The 21890-nt window shown below is 38.9% G+C and overlaps 1 long non-coding RNA gene across 2 annotated transcripts in view; it reads left to right on the plus strand.

The window, feature by feature from the left end:
* The window catches only part of LOC111942217 (uncharacterized), a 73345-nt gene extending 61326 nt beyond the window's left edge, over window positions 1-12019 (plus strand). Inside the window, exons 3-4 of one of the 2 annotated variants that reach the window (XR_015285246.1) lie at window positions 2348-2557; window positions 7694-12019. This is a non-coding gene — a long non-coding RNA (uncharacterized LOC111942217). Of the gene's footprint in view, window positions 1-2347; window positions 6647-7693 lie in introns of those variants that run through there. The other variant, XR_015285245.1, reaches the window with a different exon arrangement.
* The last annotated feature ends 9871 nt before the right edge of the window (window positions 12020-21890 follow it).

A 21890-nucleotide genomic window follows, 5' to 3' on the forward strand; every position in this document is an offset into this window, starting at 1 on the left:
TTAAAAATAACAGTTTTTATAATGATCTAGAAAGCTGTTAAAGTCACCAGATTTAGGAAGGCTAGAAATGAAATTAATATATGAAATAATTATGCTTCTCCAGGATGAAACTTTCCCCAGCTAAATGGAAAAACATCAGTTACTGCACATCTATGCCTAACACAGCTCTAGTGATTGCAAAGTAAATTTTGCCACATCTTATAATTTAAGTTATTGAAACTCTGGGAGTGTAAACTATTCACAACACTGCATTCAAAAAGGGGTTATTTATATCTTTAGTTTCATGTGCAAGATATGTTCAGAATTAAAAGTTAAACTGAGAGTCAGGAGAATCATAAATAAAATAACAGGTAAGAGGTGCAAAGGTCATTTCAGAAGCATAGTACATCTGTAAATCATCATTAATGAAGCATTTTGTAGATTCATTGGCCAACCCTTGCCTAAATTAAAATAAATTTCATTATCACAGAAACAGTACTGGTACTTAGAGAGCTAATACATATTTTGGCTGAGATATAAGCAGCAAGTCATTTATGCATTTAGAACAAAATCTATTGAACTATTTTGTGTCTGTTTTCATGAATTCTGTAGCCAGTCCTATTTAGTTATTAATAAAATCAAGGATAATCACTGCAGTCCAGCAAACACCTTATCAAAATCTACCTCTTTGTGTTAGCACACTCAGTACCCAGTCACCAAGAAAAAGTATTTCTGCAGCACTTTAGGAACCAAACTTGTACAGGAAAGTCAAAATGGAGATGTGGAAAATGAAAATTGATTTTTCTTCCCCCACTGAGGGTTTGTCATAAAATGTTAACATTCTTTACTAAACCAACTCCAATCAGTTGGCATTTTTAAAAACAGAGCTGGGAATGTTTTTCCTGTGTGAAAAAGCCCAAAGGGATACTTTGAGTTTTTGTCCTGATTTGATATCAGGACAAAGTGTTTCAATAATGGAATTTCCTGTGTGATGAAAACCCTGGGTATCTGTCAGTTCTTTTTAGAAAATCTGAAGAATTCCACAAAATAATACATGGAAGCAAATGTTGGTGAAAAAAATCCAGCTGTGCTGCTTGCACCAACAGGAAGCTCAGCCTGAGGGCTCCAAACTCCCTTTTACTGCAGACTAGACAAAGCAGAACACATTTTTAACGCAGTGTTCAATCTCAGGAGCCAGAATATAATTTTTTGAAGACACTGATTAATGTCATAGAAGACCTTTCCAGTAGACCCTTGGTTTTAATCTGAACTCTGCCTCTTAAATTACCTTTCTTTCCACAGCTTGTCCTTCCAGCACTTCTCGGAAATATTCATTGGTTAATAATTTAATATCTAATTAATTGCAATTTTTTTTATAATTTTCAAGAACTTGTGTGTTTGGAGGAGAACTTCTGAATTGTGAAATAATATCATTGTAATCTTATATTACTAATTCGACAATATTCTAACTGGAAATGGATCATAATACTGAGTAATAAAGACTTTCAACTCATTTAAAATGTCAATTTGCAATTAACTTGAATTTAATCAGAGGAAAAGCTAAAGAATTTCAGAAAGAGACTTGTAAAATTTAGTATCTCTTATCTGTGTTTTCTTAAAAATAAGATATCATAAAATCATAGAACAGTTTGGGTTGAAAGGGGCCTTAAAGATTATCTCATTCCAACCCTCTGCCATGAGGCTTTGCTGTGTCACTTGATTTTACTTAATTTCAACCAGTAAAAGGTTGAATTTAACAGTATTTCCATGCACTGCCTATGAAGCACTATGCTAAATTAAAATATTATTTTGCATTTTTAGCCTAAAAATTCACTCACCAGGCTTGTTTGCTGGAGAAATGCTCCCCAATTTCTCTACAGTGCGCAGCTCATTTTACAGACTTTTGTGTACTGGGGGGTGGTTTGAGAAAATATTGCCAAATAAAATAAAGGCAATGGGACTGCAGAATGGCTTCTGTGATTAGGTATGCAAAGGAGGACTGAGAGGAGGAGTAAAGTGCAATGACAGAGTAAAGTGCACCCTTTTGCAATGAAAAGCAAGACCTGATACTAATACTTGTCTTTTTTCTTGGAATAAGGACTTTGTTGATTTATTTTTTGTTAGGCTAGAATAAGGATTTTTCAGTGCTGGCTCATCTTAGATAAATGAAACCTTTTAATAATACTGATGGCAGTTAATGACAGGTGATTTTTTTTATAGGCAGTGTCAAAAGCCTGGGCCATTTGCATTAAAGTCAACCAGCTCCTGTGTCATCTTCCATTTTCTTCAATATTTGACTTTAATTGCAATTATGGACTCCAGACTGATCCTATGCTCACCTGTGAAAACATTTTTCCCCTTCTTTCAGAGATTTTCTGCCTACCATGAAATAAGTGGAAGGAAAACATAGATGTGCTCACTGAAAATTCATGGCCTGGAGAGCAAAAAGGGCCAGTCCATAGCCTGGAAATTTTCAAAGATATTCAGTGGGGTTGTATTGAACCATCTGTGGCATGACACCTTCGGGAGCTGCACCCTGAAGAGGAGGAGACATGGATTGTCATCAGCACGTGGAGACGTGAGTATGGACTATCCAAGGCGTGAATACAGCTGCTTTTCAGGTGACTGATCACAGCCTGTTCTTCCCATGTCCAAATCAGGTCCATATGTGCATCCAGTTGTTCTGATCCATGCTGTGTTTTTAACCCCATTCTTACTTACCCCTGATATTCTTGCTGGTTTGTCCATTGACTGTGCTCAAGCACTTCCATTTATGCTTTCCACAACATTCTGGAGCATGGAAGGTTCTACTAAGTTCAGCTTTCCCTTATAACCCTCAGGAAAATCCCTACTCTACCCATCATTTAGGTGAGAGAGGTGGTGAATAAAATGGAAAAATTTCAAATAGCCAAGTTAGAAATAGTCTGATGGTGATCTGAGCAGGATATTAGTGTAGGGAAAATATGATATAATATCTCACTTTAGGTAAGCTTGCAGTGGAAGATGAAGTGACTTGAGTGTTTGTGACTACTGTGAATTGCTCTTAAATTCTCCTCTTAGCATTTGGCAGAATGGACTGGAAGATTAAAATCAGGTAGTAAGAGATATTTTGCTGGTCTTGCTCCAGACAATATTGACATTTTACAAGGAGAATTGAGATAGGAAGTCAAAATGTTCAATGCAAAACCATAAAAAGCTTTTGACACCTCTGCAGTTCATAATATATTGAACTAGAAGCATTACTATGACATAAGGAGTTTTACATGAGTGGGGCTTGGGGTTTCTCAAAGATTATGCTTTACTTTGTGACTGGTCAAATTCCTTCCGGAAATTAGATTAATTGAAAGTGGCATCTAAAATAGTTTAGCCCCATTTTTAATGTTTTCAAAACAGCCCTGAAATAACAGCTTATCATATACACCTCTTTCCTGTGCATGAAGTCATCTTATTTGCAGAAGCCAGGTTAGATTTTAATAAATGCTTTCTCCTGTTAATAAATAACACATGTTCTTTTATGCATGTGCTTAGTATGCGAAAGGAGTTTTCACCTCCTTTTTGATACAAAGTCAGAAGTGTCTGGTAGAAAATTTAAGTCTGTAAATTCAGATTTTTTTCAGGAACATGTGAGAACTCTTTGGATTGTTGAAATATTATAAGTTTGATATCTAGCAATTATTTAAGATTTGTACTTCTAGCCACTATGTAGACATTCATGTTTTTTTTACAAATTATTAATATATTAAAATTAATGAATTTATTAAATGGCAATAGTCTGTGTTAAAGTTTATCATTACCATTGCAAAGGGAACTACTCAAAGGACAGGAAAACACCAGCAGCAGGGATACCTGTTTGGATGGCTGCATTAAGGTACAGCTGGAGATACTGGAATCACCACAAAATCCAAGGAAATCATTAGCTTGACACCAGGATTTGGTTTATACCCATTGTCCTCACTTTTTGTGAGAGGTGCCAGCCAGTAATGGAAAGCAGACCACACCAATCTGGTTCAGCATGTTAAAATTTGCAAACTTCTTTTCTTCTTTCTGGAAAGTTTGTGGTTTCACAGAACTTTTAGGATATTGAATTCCTCTTTACTGTGTTTTCATTTCGTGAGGGTGCCTGACCTAAAAAAAAATAAAAATTAAATTAAAATGTGCTTTGAGGTCAGCAGGAAGTGTGAAAGGCTATTAACCTTAATATCAAATGAATTATTTGTTTCTAGAATCTGAGCATTCCTCTGGTTTTCACCTCAAACATTTTAATTTGCATCCCATGAGGACTGGAGTGGCCCATAATTTAAATTAATGCAATTATTCTTGATAGGTTAACTTAAGTATTGAACAAGTATTTACTATCCTATTCCTCCTAGCTAGCAAAATCTGATTATTAACAGCTGCTGCATTTTAAGGTGTGACCTCAGTAACTTCCAGAGTTTTTCCAATAAAAGTTTAGCTGAAAGAGAAAGTCTACAATTGATAAGCATTGAATTTTATTTCCATAAACGTTACTGAAGAAATATTTGTACTTTCTTTTGGAAGGCTCAGTCCTCAGGTGCAATGACCCTGTTCCCTTGAATTCAGAATCTTGATGGTCAGGGTGGAAAACTGCCAGAAATCTCAGTGGTTTGAGAAGAGAGTCCCAGGTTTTCAGTACTTCATCTTTGTGTCTCTTTGAAGTTATATCTTTGGTTTTGTTTTCTGTTTTTAAATAGATTTCACTAATAACAGAAATTATTTTTGAGAATGATAAGCTAAAAGTTAAAGAGGAATATAGAAAACCCAGTCCTTCTAAGTGAGAAAATGTGTTTTTTGAAAAATATGCGCTTGAATTATTCTTTACATTGAATTAGTTAAATATGATCCCAATCTTCTGTGTCACACAGCTCCTTTCTGCTGACATATGCAATAAAAGAGCAGTGAATGCTATAAGCCCAACATTTATGTCAAAAAACCTTTGGATAATCTTCCAAAAAAGCAGGTGTTCACCAAACCTGATGTAATAGTGCATGAAAGCAAAGGTTTGCATCAGCTCAACTCAGCAGTGCAAGGAATTCCTGCTTAAACCTTCAGGAATGAAAAATTATGTTCTCTCTTTTATTAGGACAAGACTTGTAGGCCTCAAACCTCACTGTAATGGATGGGAGGACCTACCACAGTATGAAATACATTTTAATTGCAAACATATTTTTTCCCACTATTCCCTGCTTCATGTGCATGTATAAAATGTGAAAACCATAAGAACAAAAAAGTAAGGATTTTCCACCTGGTAATATTAATGTTTTCTTCCCCCTTTTTATGGCCTGTAATTTTTCAAATGATGTTTATTGATCTATCCAAGAACTGTACCTACTGATGAAACCTTTGCAGTTTAAATGTTGACTAACTTTCCTGTTAGAAGCACAGACTTCTGGAATAAGTCAGCTCCCTTCTGGGTCAACCAGTATTTAAAAATATGACTTTGTGTGTGCTGCTTGAAGACATAAAATCTCTTGAATATCTTAACCAAGGCATGTATCTCATGATAAAGAATTCTTTGTGGCTAACATAACCAGGGAGATGCTCTGGCATTTGGGAATTTTGTAGTCCCGATGGAAGAGCACTGCTCATTACTGCTGCTCTCTGTGGGTCAGGGCCTCAACTATATTCTCCTACATCCTAAACCAGCGACCTCCCCTTCAGGCTATAGTGTGTGAGCACACTTTCCCTCTCAGTTCTCCCAACAAAAACCTTTGTGGAAGCAGTTATGTCTCTGAAAATTGTTGTTTTGGCTTAGATGAAGCAGCGTATTTCAATGAAATTTCATTTAGCTGAGAATGTTCCGACCCGCTCTAATTACAGACCTGTGTTTTAAGCTGGTTATGGCTTTGTCAAGCATTAATGGGTTGGGCTGAAACTTTCCATGATTGTTCTCTGCCTTAGGCTGACTCATTTGAAGGCAAAGGTTTAACCATTTTGTAAGCCAGAAAAACTGGGGCTGTCCCACCAATGGACAAGGATCACTCTCATACCTCTGGGGTTTGGAGGAGGACCTTCAAATTTGACAGGGAGAAGACCTGATGCACTGAAATATCTTCAGCAGTTCTCAAGGAAATTATTTTGAGTTTAGCTTTTGACAGTGTGCATCTGTAAGGCAGCAGAATTTGTAGAACACCTAGCTGATAATTTTGTTCAGTTGCCTCAGCACTGGTCAAACTCAGCCTCCACAGATTTACCTCATGGCCTGGAGTGAAAAGGATGATGCTTTGCCCCCTTGTCCTGGGAGGTGAGGGAAATGAGGACTTCCATCACTCCCATTTTCCGAATGGTACAGGAAGAAATTTCTCACAAAAATTCTGAAAATAGAAATCCAATTGAAATTGAGCTGTCATGGCTCATGGATGAGGAATTCTCCAGAGAGCCATTGTTTTATCAGTAGAGCACTGTCTCAGAGAAAGGGGCTTTTTCTTCCTTCTCTAGTTTCTGCTGTGACCACAACTCAGTGTCCTGTGGTAGACTGAGTCATCCCAGACTGTACTATAAATATCAATAAAGTAAGATTGCAGCACACTTTGTGCAACAAGATTTTAATCTTCTGCCCTCTTCACCCCTTCCCTTAAGATTATGAAAGAGTTTTAATGAGGAAATGTTTGACATTTGAAATTACCCAGCCTAAGACAAGAAGAAAAAAGTAACTGATGTGTCTTCCATATTTATTATAACAAGTGACTTTTGTTCACAAGCACAGGATCAGGAAGCTGCATTTAGTAAAATGTTTAACTAACATTTTTAACATTACCATGAACGATGTAATTCATTCACAGAAAGTGAAAGAACATTCAGATCTCCCTGGGGCACTGCTTTACCAAAATAAAGGGTAATCTACTACTTCTGTAAGTTATAATTTGGTGTGTCCTCCTCCAGTTAGGACTTTCAGGAATCCACTTATCAATTGCAGCATTTCACCTGCAGCTCTGAAATCCTGACAAATGAGCCCCCAGTTCCTCATTTCCCAGAACCCAAATAAAATCTTTCTGAGGTAATGACTCATAAAATGCCTTACATCACTCTCAGCAATGGACTATTTTTTTTTTCACTTGCTGTGGCCATTCATTTCAGCTTCACAAAACATCTTTTTTTGCACTTTGCACAGGGCTGCCTCATCCAGTTATGTCAGGGAGCTCCAGGCAGGAAAAATCCCTGCTGGCAGGAGGCCACAGTGCTGGGGAGGGCTGCTTGTGGCTCTGTCTGCACCAGAATTTTGCCAGACTGGCCTTTAACGTGAGGGGCACCAGAAAAGGCTGGCTGGGTGATGGAGACTGAAGCTGATCTGCTGCAGCCTCATTCTTGGGTGGATGAAGGACTAGCTTAGGGTCAGGCAGGCAATCAAATTTATTTAATTGGGTCATGGAGTCATAGAATCATACAATGGTCTGGATTGAGAGGGACTTTAAAGATTATTTAGTTTCATCCCCTGCCACAGGCAGGGACACCTCACACTATCCCAGGTTGCTCCAAGCCCTGTCCAGCCTGGCCTTGGACACTTCCAGGGTTCCAGGGGCAGCCACAGCTGCTCTGGGCACCCTGTGCCAGGGCCTCACTACCCTGAAATGAGAGCAAAACTGTTATTTTCCATACATATTTCCTCACTGCACATCTAGCATCTCTGGCATTGTCTTTTTATGTGCAAAAATTTTGATTTTTATTTATTTATTTATTTATTTATTTTGTTCTCCAGTGGGAAAATTGAAAAACAGATGAATATTTTGGATTGGGTCCTTGGACTGGAAGTGGTTGTCTGACATCAATCTGCATCACCTGCTGTATTGTATGATGGTAGCTAAGAATAAAAATCTCTACTATTTCCACCTGAGGAGTGGGCAAAATAGTATTGACTATTCCATCTATTCCATCCGCTGCTATTTTTTTTCCCTGTGTGTTTTGACACCTTTTCATGCCAGCTTTTCTCCTCTGGACTCTGGAAGCTGCTAGCTATCAGGATTTCAACAACTGCCCTCTGTCTAGGCTCTCACTCTGCTTATCTTGCCCAGCTCTGGTTCATGTATGTTCTCACACCTTAGCACAATTTTCACAGTGAAGCTATGCCAAGATCACACATCTGTGTTGAACCAAGCAGCACATTGGACTGCAGGCTACTAAAAGTCTGGGTATAATTCACCCCAAGTACAGTTCCCATGAGAGGTGTGGAAGGGGTTTCTGTGTTAAAATTGTCAAAAAAGTTTCAGGCACAAAAGAAATATTTATCCATCTGCTCTGGTTTGGAATGAAAAGCTGACTGCCCCATGCAAGAATGAGAGTTTAGATTTTTCATTTACCTCTTTTTTAAATCACTATGAAATATTTGTGACTTGTTGTCTTTTAAGAATTTATAGATCATGCACTCAGAACAACAAAAAGTGCATATTTATTACTCTATCCCACAACTGAAATATGTTTTCAAGTTATGATTTATCTCCTTAGAAAGGTGCCCCTGCATCACTAAACCTGAGTGAGGTGGGGAAGGTGTTGACACAGGATGTGGAAAAGGCTGAGGTACTGAATTCCTTCTTCACACCAGTTTTTAGTACCAAGATTGGAATTCATCAATCCCAGGCCCTAAAGAGCAGGGGATAATTTGAAGGAAGGAAAATTTACCTTTGGTGGAAGGCAACCAGGTCAGGGAATACCTAAGGAAGCTGGATAAATGTAAATCCATGGGCCCTGACAGGATGTACCCACTGATGTCATCATGAGATTGCCCTTGGCAATCTTTGAATGATTGTGGTGACTGGAGCAGAGCCAGCATCACTCCTACCTTCACTGAGGGCAAGGAGCACCCAGGGAACAACAGGCTCAGCATCACCTCAGTTCCTGGAAGGGTGATAGAATAATTCATCCTGGAAACCATTTACAGGAAGGACAGGAAAGTCATAACTGGTCAGCATGAATTCACCACGGGGATGTCATGCTTGACAAACCTGATAATCTTCCGTAATGAAATGCCTGGCTTGCTGGTTTCTCCTCCCTTCTGCCCTCTGCTTCCATTTCCTTCCATGCACAGATATTTTTCATGCTCACTGTATCCCCTGAATCACTTTTTCTCCTACTCTGTCTCCCAATTAGCTCCATTCCTCCAGAGCCAAGTAACTACTTTGTACCATATTCTTCATTTTTCCCCACAGCACTGGAATATGCAATGCAAACTATTCCTTGGCTCTTGTTTAACAAATGGAGACTTCTTATTCATTCCAATTTGTTCCTACTAATCATTCCTTTTAACAGTCTTTTGACAATAAACCCAGCAAAAAATAGTAAGATCTGCTTTAATGTTTGTACTCCACACAGTATCAACCTATTCTGTGGCCATTGCAAGGCTGAGGGAGCTGTGGGGCTCAGCCTGGAGAAGAGGAGGCTCAGGTGGGACCTTCTCCCTCTCCACAGCTCTCTGACAGGAAGGTGCAGGCAGGGAAGGATCATACCATTTCAAAAAGATTCAGTTCCATATTGAGCCTGTGGAAAAAACATTGCTTTATTTTTATTTTTTTTTATGGTCAAAATACTTGAGAGAATTTCTATTTACATTAAACACAGAAAGAAAAGAAAAAAGAAAAAAGAAAAGTGGGATGGAGAAAAGGGTGAGGAATGAGCTTGTGCTGCTCCACTGCAGTAGTGATTGTCAAAATTATGTAATCCTTTACAGGGTGGAAACTCCCTTCTTTTTTACAGGACAGCTCCTTCTGAAAATCTGGTGCTAACTTTAGTGATGGATACTTATTTCCAAGTCCTTGCTGGCCTAAAGTGGAATCATAATATTGCATAACTTCTACTTCTGTGGTTCAGCAGAACCAAAGATAACCCCATTACTTCCTTTATTAAAAGTGAAGTTATTAACAGGAACAAGAAAATCTTTTAAGATACAGAATTATCTTTTAAGAACAGCATTAATCCATCAGGTTTCTACAAATGTAACCTTCCCAAATTAAAGTGGTTAAACAGAGTGGATTGGTGAGGGTGATGTGATGTAGCTTCATACAAATCCTTAGGTCAGTGTTGGTTTACAATGGACAAATATCTGATCCCTATTGTTTTTTTGTTGATTCTCTTATTTTTCCATGCTTATTTGCTTTCTCTTCTTGTGATTCCTCATTAGCTGGTTAATCCAGTCCAAATTCTTTGGTGACAGAACATGGACTGTGAGCTCATTGTGAAGAAAACATATATATCCTCCTTGCTGCACTCTAAAACTTTGCAGTTCTCAGATATGTCATGGAAAACCCTGATTTAAGTTGGGATGTAAGAACTTTGCATAGCTCATGATGGCTTTTTGAGCAAGGGTTAATATTTTGCCTTTGTAGGACTGGGAAAGGATTGATCTGGAGCTGATAGAGTGACAAGAGCCTGGGCTGAAATGTGAAGCTGTATTTTCAGCTGAGCCTCTTCGTAAGGCAGCTCTTTGCCCCCTGCTATTATCTCATATTGTACCAACACCACAAGTTACTGTGCAGTAGCAATTGTGGCTTCCAGAGCATCCATCATGGATTTACCACACACTTAGCACAAAACTGCACGTTGGATTTTGTGGTGATCCAGTGAGTAAATCACCCAGCCAGGCTGTGCGGAAAATGAGCGCTGTGTCCCAGAAGCAGAGAACGCCTTTTTATGGAAAAGAGACAGTCTGGGGAGTTCCACACTCCTCCAGGATGGTTCTTTTCTCTTTTTGCATCCTTCTCCACTTTACCTACCCAAGAACTTCCTGGAGGTGAGGTCTGTCATCCATACTTCTCACCCAGGCCCTTTCATACAGGCCACTGAGCCAGTTTGCTGTCAGTGTAAAACATATCTGAATTTTAATGTTTCTCTCTAAATCTAACATGAAACAGCTGTTCTAATGAAAATATACTTATCTGGCTTCACCTAGAAAATTCAAGTATTTTTTAATTTTAAAGCACAGCAGTAGAGATGTTCTCTAAAACGCTAGGGAGAAAGATCCAAACTCTCCTGGGCAAAAAGCTGAGTTTATCTGGTTGGATATGTTTGGTCTAAGGTGAAGTTCTAGCTCATCTCTGAGGATTCTCAGGGGATTTCATGGGAACAGCTGGGGATTGATGTAGGGTCTTTCCATGCAGCTCTTTGAGGGGACTCCAGCAGCTACCTGAGGTCATGGTGGTTAAATTCATACCTATAAACGTTTACAAACACCACACTGGCACCACGATGTGGGGATTATCAACAGCCATCTCATCTTCTAGCCATTATGACAAATAACAACAAAATTATTTGAGTTATCATCACTGTATCTCATTTTTGCAAATATATTGCCCCAAATTCTGGCTACAGATAGTGCAGCCAAAGGGATTTTGTGTCTGTTTTGGAAAGAGGGTTTAGATCAACTATGTAAAAGTAAACTGATAGCTTCAATTATTAAATGCAAGTACTTGGCCAGGCTTTAGTGAAGGAGGCCATTAAAGTTTCTGAGATATTTTTTATTTTGGTTACCAAATCCTGTTTCCAAGAGCCAGTGTCTGAATTCTGTTAAAGCAGGACTTTCCATCATTTTCCATTAAAGAAAAAAAGTCTGGATTGGGAAGTATTACCACTGCATCAGGCTTCTGCCAAAGCCTCTGCTTGGACTGCACAGCTGCCTTTAAGATGTTTGAAAAGTCAGTCCTTCCCTGGTATATCTGAAATCGCTCCCTTTTCAAATAAGGCTCATTTTCCTTTTGGAAAGGTGGCAGGAGAACTGTTAAATGTGAAAGGCTAGGCTGTAGGATCAGCTATAATAAATTATTTGAATGCCTTTAATGGGGTTTCAGTGGGATTTAAGGTTTTGAAGTACAATACCAAAATGCCACTTCCTCCACTCCAAGATCACTGTTTTGAGCCCTGCCCTCTTTCTTTGGCATCAAGGTGGCTCTTCCCTCCCCACAGGTGTGGGCCATGGGACAAGGAGGGGAAGAGGATGTGAGGGGGGACAGGGTTGTCAAGTATCTGTCCTTTATTGTAGCACCAGTCTCCCAACCTTAGGATGCCCCTTGGGAGATCCAATTGATGTCAGCACCAAAAATATGAAATTTAAACCACATCCCCACCATATTAAGAGACAGCAAAGGTGGTTAGAACTACCTTTGAAACCTCACTGGGAAATTAAACCTGGAGGATTGCCTGAGAGAAAGCTGTGGGATGAAACAAAGGGATAATGTTGGATAAGGGCAGCAAAAGAAGCCACTCAGCTCTGCTCAAGTTTTTCTATTATATTTTGTAAAGAGACTTTAGACAAATGACTTTTTTCTGAACACATGGTGGCAAGTACAACCTTATCAGAGATATCAGAGGAGCCTGACAGATCTGATTGCAAACTGAATTATGTTTTTCTTTTTTATTTTTCAGAGTCACTTAGTTTGCCCAGCTAAACACAAAACAAATTTTATACCTGGTGGATTTCTTTCAGCTAACATTTTGTTGACAAGTCAGAGATCCAGGTTGATTACTCTGTTAAATATTGAAATATAGTGCTGATGGAATATGAGAAAATAGGTTATGCATCTAAAACACCTCAGGCAATATAAAAAGAAGATTATTAAAATTACACATTTATAATTTTGCCTCTCCTCATTCACCCTTCCTATCTTGAGTTTTTCCTGGATTGTGTTCTGTTCTTTTTTCATTTGTTGTACAGCAGAAAAGACACTGATGGTGTCTGTACCCTCACAGAGCCAAACCCTCTTCTGCAGGTGAGGCCTCCAACACAGACTAATGATGTCTTTTCTTAAATTACATATTTGCAATGTATGTAATCTTCTCTTTATTTCCTGCATTTATCTTTCCTAATGCTTCCCTTTTGAAACCAAGATGATCACTTTCACAATGCTCTTAATACAACCTAAAATTGGGATTTCATTTTATATTATGGCTAGTAAAAGAAATGGTTTGCCATTCCAGAGTGTGAGATGGCCAGGAAACATTTTTGGGATTTGTAGATACTTAGGATCTTTGAAGAATTATTCGCCTTAAGTGAGGAATTAAAGCCTTTATTTTTTTCCCCCTAAAGCATGACCCTTTTCTGTGTAGAAGAGATGTCTTAAAGATTATTTTTTCATTATTATTGCTCACTTTTAACTAAACCTCACTGTCAGGTTAAAGAAACCTGTGAGTTTCCTGTGGGAGCTGTATGTAAACTTGGCTAGTCAGGAAATATTCACACCCTCAGAGTACAGCATGTGTTGCTAAAAGATCTCTATTAAAATCTTCAGCTTATTAAAGTGGAAAAGGGTAGGTGATTTTCTCACCTCGAAAGTTATTATATAATTTAATTTCAAAATAACCCCATCGAGATCTTGTATTTCTTAGTGTGAAACTGTGCGTGTGTCATTGTCATCCCAGTGCTGATATTTCAGTTGTGATTTTATTGTTTAGGTAATTCCACTCCTGTTTTAATTCAGTAGATTTAATTCACTCTGCTGGGCACCCTCTCTGTTGAGGAGGACAGAAGCATCACATCTTTGAAAACAGTTTAGAATTGTATATTTAAGATTAATGTGAAAAAGAAACTTTTTGGGGAATTCCAAGGTGAAATATTTCAGCCAAAGAAAACGATTCTTTACTTTTGAATATATCTCCCTATGTTTTTTTAGCATCTTGGTGGATTTAGGGGTAATTTGGTGTGTTCAGCAGCAACATGAAGATGTGAAATTCAGAGTTAATTGGAGAGTTCATGCTTTGATTGACAAACTTGCTGCTTGGAAAATATCTCCCACTGCTTGGCTTTACTTCTTCACTTGCTAAAGGAGTAAAACTGAAATAAATTCATCAAGTAAAAATCTGAGTGTTTTGAGGACAATGATACAATTCAGTGCCTTCCCAGAAGAAAGTACTTATTTCCAGTGCACAACTTTGAGAGAATGAAATACAAAATTAGGTGTTAAGTAAAGAAGATATTTGTTTAGTGCTGTTGATGGCTTTGACAGGACCTTGCTCTGGGTTTCACAAAGTCTTCAACTTATTTCTGCTCATTTATTTGTGGAGGTACCTGTGTGTCCTTATTTCCAGGTGTATCTCCAGTAGCTGTTCACAGACAGGGGTAGCCACAGCCACTCTTGGAAAATATCACGTGCCTTGCAGCTATTTGATCCTGTAATTGTGTATAAAAACTTGGATCCAGTGCTGATGCTGGGAATATTTTACTGCTCACTAAAGAGCACTTTGTGGCTATGTTTTGATAGCCAGGTTTGTGTCCTGGAAATGTTCAGGGATTCTAGGAGGCCATCAGAACAAGAATATTATAGTATTTTTGTCATGAAGAAGAGAAACATACTAGAGGCTAGTGAAGCAAGTGAGACATCCATAGGTAATAATCATCAATAACAAAAGAACATCTCTGGAATAAAACTCATAGAGTAAAATGGTGGATGTCAGTTTTAATTTACTTTCATCAGCTAGAAGAAATCAGATGAAGGTGCACGACTCCCATGATGAAGTTTAGCAAAAAAACCCACATTTTTTAATTCTAGAACACCCACATCTTTATATGGTCAGTGTCATACATTTTTCTCTCTTGCAATACTGCAAGGAGTCCAACTACTCTGGATGAGAAACCACTGAACACAGTTCATTGTACAGAACAACATTCTGTACTGAGAAACAGAGGTTTAAACAGAACGGTGCTCATTTTGTCACCATACATGTCAAGATGAATTTGCAGCTCAGGACTTCTGGGAAAAAACATTTCACACTTGCATTCTAGTTGACAAATACTTGAATATGTTTTAAAAGTCTGGCTTATTTATTATTCAGACATCTTATGTACCAGAATAAATTATTTATTCTGATAATGATACAGTTCTTTATGAACTTTCTTATGAAATTATTTATCTGGAGCACCAGGGCATTCATAATGAATATACATTAAATTTTACAGAGAATGTATGAAACAATCTGTGGGGAAGGCAGAAGAACTCAGACTGTCTGAGGGTTTTTAAGCTGTCACAGAGCTTTAGCTTAAGACTCCTGTTACTCTGCTGAATGTTCCCTTCTGGGATGAAACAGGAGTGTTTTACACTTTTCTTGTTACAAGTTTTTATAGTTAATATTCTTTAAATTGCTGAAGGCTGCAGTAATAAATCCTTCATTCCCACCCAATTTATGCACCTTCTGTTCTACCCTCATTTCTGCACTACTCTCATCACTGTGGTACCTAAGTCTTTCCCAAATGATTTTTTAGTAGTTGTCACCTATCTTCTTCAAGGGAGGATATGTGTGCAGCAGAGTGATTATTTTGTTTTAATTATGGATGAATACTCTCTCCTAATCCTTTTCTGAACACTTGAGATATTTTACATAAACAAATCTATTTTTAAAAGAAATTAATCTAAAATATGGATGTATTTTTGGTCTGGTTTTATAATATTATTTTTTTCATTACAGCTTGTACTTCACAGGTGTTGAGGAAATTTCAGAGCATACCATTCATGCATATGGAACCTGCCTCCTTCTACCAGACTGTTTCTGATGTTTTGAGTTACACTACACTTAGCTACTCAGGAAGGTATTGTGTTGGCTGGTTCCTGTTTAAAATAAAACACTGTTGTTCAGGACTTGTGTTTTTCACCTTAAGAGCATAAATATTAAAATCAAATAAATTCTTGCTTTTCTAAACAATATTTTATAAGCAAATATATAAAAATACCCTCTGAGATTACTGACACTGCTTTTATTGAGGATGAAACGTGAGCCTTTTATTAGAAGAATTAATGTAGAACATTGGCATTAATTTAATAACATTTTTAAGCTTTTTTTTCCAGACATATGCAATATTCCACAACTTCCCAACTAATTTCCAGCCTCCTTGTCAATACCTCCCTTAGGTAAAGCATTGCTTTGGCTTGACATTTCCCAGTGGCTTGAGAGCTTCTCTGCTTTGGCTTTGGTCTAAGGAAATTCTGTTGTGGTTTGAATGATTCCTACTCCTTTTATTGTTCTCAGCCTGTTTTTCCCCTGCTGTTTCTGTCTGTCTCTCCTCACCCCATCTCTCAAAAGCCTCCCCCAGCAGGTGTAGTTTGGGCCATCCTTGAATTTCTCTCTTCTCATCTTTATTGGGTATTACCACACTGCATTTGTCCATCTGTCTTGGTTGTGAACTGCAGATGAGTTTTAGCCTTTTCCATTTGTCCATCTGTCTTGGTTGTGAACTGCAGATGAGTTTTAGCCTTTTCCATTTGTCCATCTGTCTTGGTTGTGAACTGCAGATAACTTTTTGCATATTTCTGCATTCCTGAATTGATTCCTCTCATATCCTCCTACCCTTGTCCCTCGTCCCCCATCCCCAAACAATCCAGGTTTTGAAAACCTGGGGTGAGTGTGTTACACTCTGTAATCTCTGGTAATTTATAGCAGAATCTAATCCCTTCCCTCTCTGTGGTTCCTGGCTGTACCCTAATAATAATAAGTTATTAAATGCTTTAGACAGCTAAGCAATCTGGTTTGGCTTTTTCAGATCTGTGTTTCAGTGCTCAAAACCCATGTGATTTTGTTTTTCCCCGTCACATGTGTGTCCATTTGCTTGTCTTCCTCTGTGTCCTGAACTCTGCCATTCTCACTCTTTCCCCAACACTGAAAGCCTTTCCATGGCCTCCATACTTCTGGAATTCTCCTTTCCTGCTTTACCTGCCCTCTCAGAGGACACAGAGCAGCTCAGCTCAGCCCAGCTGGGAGATCCCACATGAGGCTGCAGAGGTGTGTGGTGTTCACAGCCCAGAACTGGGGTCTCTTTCCAGGGCTATTCCCTCTGTGGTGACAAATACAGGACTGAATTCCCTGGCTGCTGAAAGGTTTTCTAGTCAGGAGATTAGCCCACAAAGTCACTGCAGGGGTTTCCCCTTAGAAGGGTAACTGTGATTTTGCAAGGCATGTCCTACAATGGGAAGTTTACTGGAATAAGAATTTACTTAACAAAGGAATGTGATTTTTTAAAAATTGTTTTTAGAATAAATACTTGGACCAGCAGACAGGCTATGGTAGTTGGAATGGTATCACTAAAATGTGCTGATATTGAAGATTGGGCTCAAATGCTGCTTCCTCCTGTGAGGCAGAAGTGGTTTTCTAGATTTTTAACCCATAAAATTTCTTGTTGAACCAATCATTCCCTACTGGCAACTACAAAAAATTCTAGAGAAATGAGAAATTTTTCCCAAGGTGGTGTAAAAACAATAAATTTCAGACATTGCAATGCCATGTTTATTGATATTTTTAGAGAGAGAGAGACTTAGCTTTGTGTCTTCAGCCATTCTCTGAGGGATTATTTCAGAAGGTGAGTGTCATTCCATCCCTTCTGCTATCCATACTGTGTATTTAAAACAAGACATTATTTACAGAAATTCTACTTGTAAAATGGAACAGTGTTGAAAATGTGACTGCTTGAAGAAGCCCTGCAGGCTCCTCAGGAGGACTGTCAGGTTAGCACAACGTGGTGGAGAGAGCCCAGGCCAGGGAGGTTATTCCAGCTCCTCAAAAAAGGGGAGAATTCTTGGTGGGGAGAGTCATTACCTAAGGAATGCAATGACAAAACAGCACAGTATTCCAGGCTAGTACTGGACATTTTGCAGGATCATAAAAATCTTGGCTTCCAGTCATGAGGGCCTTTAAGCAGCTGAATGATCCAACTGCTTTCAAATGCTTAGCAGAACAAGTGCTTTCTTAGTGTTACATTAGGGTTTGGAAATCTAGCAAGCAAAACTAGGTGAAGTTCATTAAAATGAAAAAGAAAGTATTGTATTTCTCTTTTTTTTTGGGTAGAGAGCTGTGTTTCTCTGTAAATGAGAGGATGGTCAGGGACTTTAAAACAGTGCAAATACTTTCTGGCTTCATAGAAAGTCATTATTGTAATTCATAGTTTTAACACGGGCTCCTCTCAGGAAAGATCTGGAGATTACTGGATTATAAAAATTAACTGGGGTTTTTTTGGGTTTTGGGTTGTTTTTTTTTAATAATTGAGTGGAAAATAATTCTTGTTTTCATTCACATTGGAAAAAAATCATGTGTTTGTTCCAGTTACACTATTTTGCATCTTTTAAAAGTTGAGATGGATTATTCATGTTGCTCACAGCAAATCTCTGTACAGTAGTAGAACCACTTGGAAAAGCTGATCTTGATTTTAAATGCTCGTTGCTCCAATGTGGCCATTACCTGGTCCTGCAAACACTTGAGTTATAGCACAGCTGAGGCTTTTTTTGGACAATTACTCCAAATTTTTAGGCAAGGTTTGATAAGAGTTTGGCTGGACCAGCCTGCCAATCAGTTACAGACAACTCCTCCATTTAACATGAAGTCTAGAGAAATAAATGTGTGGTGGGTTTTTTTATTCATATTTAGGGTGTTGGATAAGCAGGACGGATTTCATGATGACAAACCAGAAGACAAGAATGCAGGCCTACACGTGCCATGTTCCTTCCTGACTCAACTTTTAAGGGCTCCTTCTAAAAATCATGGATTTGCTGGTGTCAGTTTATCCCAAGTGGGGGAAGGGTGAGCAAGGTATGAACTCAAGGTATTTACATTTGAACACTAAGCAATTTCTGAAGAATGAGGTAGGAACTAGTTATTGCAAGAACTGTTATTTAGTTTAATTGATCCCAGCTGGACCTGGAAGAGATTCCAGCCAAAAGCCCGGGGCTGCTTGCCAGGAGCCTGTCACATTTGATAGCTCACACTGCTCTGAACTTGGCTGAGAGGGGTCAGGAGCACAGCACAAACCGAGCTCTCCTCCGCGGTATCCAGGCTCGCTCAGAAATGCAGAGAAGCTGCCAGCTGACTCGCAAGCCTCTCTCCCTCCAGCCTTGTTTGAAGAGGCCCCCGGGTTCTTGGAAGTGAGGGAGCCCAGCGCTGGGAAGCCACGGGAAGATGTTCCGCACACGGAGCCAGGGGCAGGCGCAGCTGCTGCGGGATCCTCCGGGCATCTGCAACCATCAAAGCCTCCCTGGTGCCTCTGACCTGGCAGCTGGAGCCAGGGGAAAGGTACACAGTGTGTGCAACACTGCTCATCCATCGCTGCTCTGAAATATCCCTGGGCCAGAAACACCGCCTTCTTTTTAGGGTACCTCCCCCTCGGGTTTTTGTAGCTTTGTTAGAGATTTGGAAAGTTTGTGCAGCGTAATTTAGCATCAGCCATCACAGCAAATATCCCATATTCATCACAGGAGCAGGCACCTTAAATCTGATGAATTTTACATTGCTTTCCTTCCTTGATAACCTGAATGATAGGATAAACCAACAGTTTTGAAGGAATAGTAAATGTGTAGTTAAAGACAATTAATTTGCTATTGAATTACACCTTTCCTTGTGAACTCATGTGGTGAGTATAACTACTTATGTTGTTTGAAAGAGCTAAGCAGGCACCTCTCTTTCCCATAGACATCTCTTGGGTTTCCTGTGTCCATTTTATCTTTTTTTCTCTTTTCTGTCCATAACCACCATGGGAGAACTTTCTCAGCCTCTCCAGAAATGCATTTCCACTTTGCCTAAATAATTAAATATTCCTTGGACCGGAGGACTGGAACCTCTACAAAGGGCTTATTTTTTCCCCTTTTTCTTTATTCTTTGTTTCCGTGGTACCCAGTGAATACTTAATTACAAGCTGGAAAAGTCCAACTGGAGAGATGAAATCAGGGAAGATCCTCTAGGTCAGGGGAATTGGCTTTCAAACAGCATTGTCCCACTGGAGTGAAACAAAACTATCCTTCCACAGCTGAAGAGCTGGCTCATTTAATCCAAAACACTGCCCTTTTCCTGATAAAGACGTTCAAGGAACACTTTCCATGGCAAAAATCAAACTGCTATGAACCTAATTACTAAACTTCAAAATAAATGTTGCACAGGTTCATTATTATTGAATTTAGCAAGTAAGATATAGAACTAAAGTGAATAAAATGAGGGTTTCCCTAGCCTGGGGAATGAGGAATGGGGTATGGAGATTTAGAAAAGAGCTCTAGGGATGTGAATCATCCAGACCACTGTCTGGTTGCAATTAAAGCTTGCTACTACTGCAATTTAGTGCCTACTAAATTCAAAGATAAGCTATAAATCTCCTTCCTGCTTGTGTGAACATAAATATGTAGCATCTTCGTAATTTTTAGATGATATTCTCATCAGAAAGGCAGATGCAGGGAATGCATTGTCTTCTCTTGTATTTCCATTTAACAGCACCTACCTAAGTAGAGGGAATGTATCTCAAATGTGGTCTGGACGGAGACAAAAATCAGGAACAGATTTCTTGGCCACTTTATTGTGTAAGCAGAGAGAAACACTGTGAGGGAAACACTCTGAGGGCAAAGTTCAACACTGGGTATTCAAATAGAGTTATTTTGGCAGTCAGGTACTAGAAATGGATATTTAGATGCCAGATGTGTGTGTTTATACTTGAACTGAGTTCCACCTTTTCAGAGTACAGCACCTCTACCCATTTGGTCAGGTGTAAAAATTGTTTACAACAAAGAGAGGCAAAGCTGACCTAAGTCTTGGATTCCAACAGTGTGATGTGGGTGGCTGGGCAGAACCAGGCAGAGATACATCTTTGATTATTTTGTGTTCTCTCATACATTGCAAAGGTTGAAATTCTGCCTAATTTAGCCCAGTTCAAGCTTTTAATAACCTGAGTCTCTGAGCATTTGCCCATTTCTGGACTGAGAGCATGAAAGTTGGTGTGGATCCAGTGGAGGCACATGAGTCTGTGATTGTAGGACATTTTTCCTGGAGTTCATGTTAGGAATTCAGTTGCCTGATATCTGCTGGCATCAGCAGCACTCACGGTTGCTTTAGGCTACACCAGCCCCATCTTCTCTCAGGCACCAGATGAAAAACTCAATGTACTTACTGTAGGTACTTGACCCCAATCCTATTTAACTTGAGCAGTCCTCTTGTGTCATTCCTGCCCTGGCTCTTAGTCTTGATTGTAGCAGAAGGACTGGAAGTGGTTTTCATCCTTTGGTCTTATTTCAGTGGTCACTGTTAACCACCAGCAAAGTGTAAAGGGAGCCAATCATGCCTGTGATGCCTGCTGCAATATCAATTTATATTTCATTAAAAGCAATGCTGTAGTCTATTAAAGTGACCTTGTGGATCACAGTCTGACCCTCTGTTTTACTTAGCATCAGTGTTGTCAGTTATGGATTATTTCTCATTTTCCTCTGCCCTGAGCTCCAGAGCAATATTTTAAAGTACTGTAGAGGAATTGCTGAGGTTTAGGAATGGTACTCTCCAGTTTAGTATTCCCATTGAACACCTTACACCCTATCCTGGCCAAAAGGAGCAGATGGGGTTTTTTTTTACTGCTTGTATTCACTTCATAATTTTTGTTTTCCCTTTCTTCCCATTACAAGTTTTGTTTAGCTGCTTTTTTTTTTCCCTGTCACTCAATTTTTTATTTTTCCAATGGCACTTGAAAGATACTGAATTTCAATAATGTTAATCATAGGTTTAAAGTGCACCTTAACTGTAGATATCTCTAGTTATTTATTTTTTTCTTTTATGCTTCTTTTCAAAAACTTTTTAAATTGGTGAATAGTGGACAACTTCCATTTCAAATCTTGGGTTACATTTTTTTTTTTTGTATATTCTAATGTTTTTATTTCAAGCTATTTTAAAGCTAACTGAACATTTCATCTGAAGTCTAGATACCTCCTTAGCAATCAGGAGCATTTTCCAAACCATTTTTTTCCCTGTTTTTGACCAAGAAGGGAAAACTGACATTTATTTGTAGCAGCACTAGCTTGTAGTACAGTAAAACTAAAATCAAAGCACTGCCAAGTTTTCCAGCTGGAATTTCCCCCTTCAGCTGTACCGATCCTCCTTTCTGTTCCTTTGGATAATTAGTGATGTTCCTGAGTGCTTCTTTTATCAGCAGGGATAATCTCTGTACGTCAGCCTTGCAGCTTTCCATGCGCTCCAGG

The sequence above is a fragment of the Cyanistes caeruleus genome, chromosome 3 (assembly GCF_971803275.1).
Source record: "Cyanistes caeruleus chromosome 3, bCyaCae1.hap1.1, whole genome shotgun sequence".
NCBI lineage: Eukaryota > Metazoa > Chordata > Aves > Passeriformes > Paridae > Cyanistes > Cyanistes caeruleus.